The sequence below is a fragment of the Tachypleus tridentatus genome, chromosome 4 (genome assembly GCF_004210375.1).
Source record: "Tachypleus tridentatus isolate NWPU-2018 chromosome 4, ASM421037v1, whole genome shotgun sequence".
Lineage (NCBI taxonomy): Eukaryota > Metazoa > Arthropoda > Merostomata > Xiphosura > Limulidae > Tachypleus > Tachypleus tridentatus.
In genome coordinates, this window is record NC_134828.1 from 83,784,631 (window position 1) to 83,791,293 (window position 6,663).

Sequence of the window (6,663 nt, forward strand, 5' to 3'; positions counted from 1 at the left end):
CGTAAGTGTAAGATCTCGACTGGGCGTGCGAGCTCCTTGTCTATAGTTTTTTGGAGTCAGCAATAATGGTATTTTACTATTTGCTCTCTTTTTTTTACATTTGCCTCAGGGTATTGTGTGTGTGTGTGTGTGTGTATCGTTAAGATTTATATATTCGTGTTTTGAGGTACCTTATATTCAGAATATCTTTCGTCGTTGGCTGTTCCTGTTAGCAGTCACAGTATAGTAATTTTCCATTTTCTTTCGGACAGTCTGAGTTTCGGTGCTCTTCCTCACATCCCACACAGCGTGCGGAAATGTCTTAAGTATGTTTATTTTGAATTCCACGCAAAGATACACGAAGGCTATCTTCGTTAGCTGTCCGTAATTTAGCGCCGATAAACTAGAGGGAAGGCATCTAGTCAGTATCACCCACCACCAACAGCTGGGCTACCTTTTTTCACCAATGAATAGTGGGGTTGACTCACACATTATAACGTCCCCACAATTTAAAGGAGAAGCATGATTAGTGTGATGGCAATTCGAACACACGTCCCGCAGATTGCAAGTAGTGTGTCCCCCGCTGGGACAGTGGTAAATCTTCGGACTTGCAACGCTAAAATCAGAGTTTCAATTCCCATCGGTGGACACAGCAGATGAGCTTCAGTTTGGATTAAATTATTTTTCTCGTGCTTTGAATAGTTTAATAACTATATGAAACTTCAAAATTTTGGAGTGATTTGTTAATTACTTTCGTACTGTGTTACTTTAAAGATTATTTTTTATTATAAAAAGGTAGTGAGAGAAAAATATATAAGTACCTCAATCTGGCACAGAGCAATACAAAATAAAATAATAATAGAATGAGGATTTAGTAATATTTTAAATATGATATTATAGAATAACGAATTCACTAAGAGGTTTTTTTCGTTCACCAGATGCAGAGGAAAAGCCACGTAATACCGATTTGAAACATTTTGTGGGAAGATTTGTTGAAAGTTGATTTCACCCAGTAATTTGTCATTTCTGTATTTACGAAAATTTAATAAAACAAGTTTTGTGTGTGTTTGTTTTCTTATAGCAAAGCCACATCAGGCTATCTGCTGAGTCTACCGAGGGACATCGAACAGTTGATTTTAGCGTTGTAAATCCATAGACTTACCGCTGTACTCGCGGGGGAGAAACAAGTTTTGAAACCTCCACGTGTTTCAAGATTATCTTTTTCACTTAAAAGTCGAGTACAATAATTCTTATGAAGGCTTTTCTAAAAACTTACGTTCTTAAAATTTTCATATCTCAAAAATTCACTGTCTGTCACACCAGCCACTAAATACGCTTGTCTCCACCTTGAGCCGATATCGGCAAAAGAATTGATGTAAGAACGCCACAATTACAACAATACAGTTGGGATGGACTGTCAGACCCAGGCTATAGTTTGATGTAACAATAAATAGATAATGTTATGTGTTTGTTTTTGTGGCTCTTGTTAAACGCAATTAATACATTTTGCGATTCATTAAAATGATTTGGAACATATGAGTTTTCAGATGGCAGAAAGAACAAGTTCGATGAACCTTTCAAATAGGCCCGGCATGACCAGGTGGTTAAGGCACTCGAGTCGTAATTTGAGGGTCGCGGGTTCGAATCCCTGTCACAAAAAATGTTCACCCTTTCTGCCTTGGAGGCGTTATAATGTTACGACCAATCCCACTATGCGTTGATAAAAGAGTAGCCCAAGAGTTGGCGGTGGGTGGTGATGACTAGTTGTCTTCTCTCAAATATTACCCTGCTAAATTAGAGAGAGCTAGCGCAGATAGCCCTCGTGTAGCTTTGCGTGAAATTAAAAAAAAAAACTTTTCAAATATGCTATTTACTTTTAAAATGTTTTTCCATCACGTTCCAAAGCACGACTTAAACTTGTGTATCTTTCATTAAAATTTGATATTGCTGTACATGTTTTGCCCACACTTGACAAAAAAAAAATGTTTGTTTTTGAATTTTGTGCAAAACAACACGCAGGCTATCTGCTCTCGCCGTCACCTAATTTAGTAGTGTAGAACTACAGAGAAGGCAGCTAGTCATCACCACCCACCGCCAACTCTTGGGCTACTCTTTTGTCAACGAATAGTGGGACTGATCGTATATTATAACGTCCTCACGGCTGAAAGGACGAACATGTTTGATGTGACGGAGATTCGAACCCACGATTCTCAGATTACGAGTCGAACACCCTACTCACCTGACCATGGCAAGACTTTTACAAAACATCACTGACAAAAAAATTGTATACATAAATTAATTAATGTCTAATATGTTGCATGATATCTAAAATGTTTCATAATATGTTTAGTGTTGTCGAGTGAAGTCTTCATTTTGCCATTAGATAACGGGCTTCTCCCAACTAATCTGCTGTTTTCCAGTTGAGTCTAGAGAAATGACCCCAAATGATCAAAATCCATCAACAGCGTATTTCAAGAACGTATAATACCCTTTTTCACATGTAATAATTTTCAATGAATTAAGAAAGTAAGGAATGAACAATAAATATTAATACTAAACATTTTAACAGAATCAAACGACGAAAATAAATGGATAAAAATGCTTTTTACAATCTTACTAAATATATTGTCCCCCGCTAGTACAGCGGTAAGGCTACGGATTTACAATGCTAAAAGCAGGAGTTCGATTCTCCTTGGTGGACTCAGCAGAATGCTCAATGTGACATTGCTATAAGTAAACACACACACACACTAAATATATTTATTTTACATTTTAACTTAGGCCTACTTCTAGCAAGAAACAAAATACAACTGAGTAAAGTGGAGAGTCGCTTCGAATGCCAACATGAACATGAAACACGCAGGCGAAGAACCAGAGAAATTAATATTACCTAAAAAAATTTATATTTGAATTTCGCACAAGGCTACGTTCCTATGTCTGAAAAGGTGAGCAAGTTTGGTGTGATTGGAATTCAAACTCTAATCACCTGGTTATGCCGGACTCAAAATGTGTATAAAACATTGTTAGCGAAATATAAAACAAAAATAAAAATATATATGGCTACATTTCTGTACATATATACATTTAAATAGTATATTTTACTGCTTTGCTAGAAACAAGACGCTTTCCAAACTGGAGGAAAATTATGCCTTTAACAATTTTATTTTAAACAATTTAAGAAGTAGTGTAGTTTCTAGATAAATCCCTGCTTTTTCTCACTATAAATGTTAAATGTTCGAAATTTTTTTCTATGTAAAAACTATGAATTGCAAAATGGGAGTTCATTTCTATCTGATATGTCAGAGCAAAATTATTATTTGCATAGGCAAGTCTTTTTTTTCGTTTTCCCCAACATTCTTACTGAAAGGTAACTACTGGTCAGGTATAACTCAGACTTATTTCTTCTCTTCCTTGACACGATTTATATTAATATGACTTCGTAATTTCAAACTCGAACTATATTGTATTCATACTGTTTCAAACGTTGGCCTCAAACTAGAAATTATTTTGAGATGTAGACAAGACAGAGAAATGAACCAAGAATTCTACTCACATAGTTCGAAACTATTTTGATTTCGCCCAAACTCTCAGTATTTTAGTGTCTTTGTGATCTATTTGAGATGTTTTCACGTCATCTTGACACAGAATATTCACCAAAAATAGGCTGTACGACTTTTCCATGATCGATAAATAAGTCCTGTCAGTTTTACTGAATGCAGTCCAGCTGAATAACTAACTAATCTTAAGACCTTTGACCCAAAATGCTGCCTTCCCAATTTTTTCGTTCTTACTTTACTTTGGGCAACACGTACCGAGTCCTCTTCTAGTCTTGGAGGCACTTCTGCTGGTTATAAATAACATGACAAACAGATATTCGGTATTGTGATCAGGAGCCAAGGTGAAGCTGTTACACCTCTCCTCTAACTTCTCCGTAAATTTTGTCATCTTTCTTTCTTAAGACAATCTAGTCAGAAACAGCTGTTTCGGATAGATGAGTGACAGGAGTAGACAGTGAGTGCTTGATAGCCAGGTATTTATTCTTCCCTTTCATATTGGCATTCAGAGAGTTTTCTCTTTGTTTCCCTACTTTCAATTTCCCTCATCATTGCATGCTACCTCTTCAAACACTTGAAGAGAAGCAGATGACTCCTCATATCAAGATCACCCTTATTTTAACTGAAAAATTTGTGTTTTAAGATAACCGTCACTGGACAGAAAACACCGATAATACTAAAATAGTGAAGGTTAATGCCACTCCAAGCAGTAACAGATATCTTCCCATCCTCCTGGAGATTAAGTAACGGCACCTAGCAGGAAATTCAGCAAAGCAGTCTAAATAGGTTCCCAAAGTGTGACGATTTGTTGATTCTGGGCTGAGGGATTAATTACTAGAAAGAATGGCCTTGACGTTTATATATACATATATACATAAGATCCATTTGAAAGAGAGGTGCTAGTAACTAGCTACCATGGGGAAGAAAAACCAAATTAAAGACTTTCTAATATTGCAACGAATTATAGATTAGTTATCTCTAGGATCTATAATGAGACTTAACTTCATTCTAGCACCTCCAGCCTATCTTTACTCATTGAATGTGAGGTAGAAAACAGACATCAACCGGAATATATTCATGCACCTACAAGATGAAGAGTGAAAAAGCTGTCCCTGAAGTAAAAGGCCAGAAATGAGCCAGTCTAGGTGTTAATTTTAAATCAGTTCTAGCATGATATATCAGAGAAGTAAGGAAATGACTACAACACTGATATGTCAAGATGTCTTTGCATATACCATGTCACGTAAAACCTATCATAGCAGCAAATTCATGTTTGCCCCTCTATGTCCCTTACAGACCTGGGTAAAGAGAGAGAACGAAAAACTTTCAAACGTTCCAATTGTCACTGTTAGAGAAAATTCCATGTGCCATTAAAAATGTCCACAAATTGCAATAAGATCAAATAAATTTCTATAGAATAAGAAACATGCTTTCTTAAATTCTTAGGCTCTTCAAGATTTCTAATGGAACGTAAGTTTTATTTATAGACCTTCTGTAGGAAAACAACAACAACAACAAAACACTGTGTATCGTTAAAACAGCGAATTAATCAATCGCTTGTCAAATTGAGTATAAAATACAGAAATTAAAAATAACGCTCAAAATTGGTCAAAAGTGCTTTACAGTTCACTTAGGAGAGCTTAGTTTGAAGCTTGAACAATATGTAGACATATTCAACTAAATGAAAGAATTTTACACGACAGTTAGAAATGTTATAAATTAAACAAATTTCTTAAAGGAACACCGCATTTTACTTCATATTTTATACATTAGCCAGATCTCCACTGTTTGGAAACAGCATTCAGAAAATTCTGGCGACATGATATGCAATTTTCCATTCTTCCTTTTCATCTTAGGAAAAGCTCTGTGACAACTTTCAGATTAAGCCACGTGCCTCCTTTCAGCCCTGCCTTGATTTATCTTAGAGAAAAGTATTGGATTCATCCTAAAACTAAGCCAATACTTTCATTTCTTCTGTTCGTATTGGATAATACTGTTTAGAACTATCTTTCACTTACTCTCCTTCATTCTGAGAAAGATATCGGGATCTTGTTTGGATCAAGTCAAGCAAGATATTTCAGATCTCACGTATAGGGACCTTGCATGAAGTAATTCACAACTATTCACATGTTCTTCCGTTCAGTTTTGGAGTTGTATTAGGATCTTCCTTGGACTGAGTCACACACCTCCTTTTAACCGTACTGTTCATATTGATATATTGCTTGGTCTAAGTCAAATACATACCATCAAGTCCTCTTATGTATCCTCCGTAGTCTTTAGTATTTTGTATGCATGGCAAATAGCTGTATTTTTACAAGACATGGAGGAAATTAAAGAGCTGTATGTATACATTCACTGTAAGATAGTGGTATGATTTGTAAGACGATCATTGTATCTTTCAAATTAGAAAGCAGCTTAAAATAATATAAACCACGGACACGTCTTTCTTCTAGTTTTAATACGATTTATTTCAATGAGGGACACGGCTGGTATGGGTATTAACACTTTTATCGATAAGGAGAGAACAATGTCTCGACGTTCTGAGATACGTTTTTATTTCAAGTGGGTTTCTCGTCGTCAAGAACAATGAAGGACACGTCTTTCTTCTCAAGTTTAATGCATGTGATATCAATAAAACAAACGTCTTTACTTTTCTTAAATTCCTTATGACTACTATTAACCTTATACGCCTTTCTGCTATTTTAATATAAATGCCAATCAGGACACGTGCTTGATGCACTTTAATACGTCTGATACCATTCAAGGACAAGGTTTTGTTCCAGATTAGTATTACTGATATCAACTAGAACTCGTCTTTGTTCTAGATTAATACGCCTGATACCAACAAAGGGCAAGTCTTTCTTCCAGTTTAATAGAGTTGATACCAACCAGGGACACGTCTTTATTCTATGGTTTAATACAGCTGATATCAATAAGAAACACGATTGACATAAGTTGAGGACAAGTTTAATTCTGCTATATTTTGAATTTGCATCTCTATGTTAATCTCTCTGCGATATAAGCGAACAAAGAAATGTAAACAAAACACAACAGAATACAGGAACATAAAAGTGACAAAAGACGCTACGCCTCAAAATTCTGTCTACCTAACCACGGCACACCCAAAATG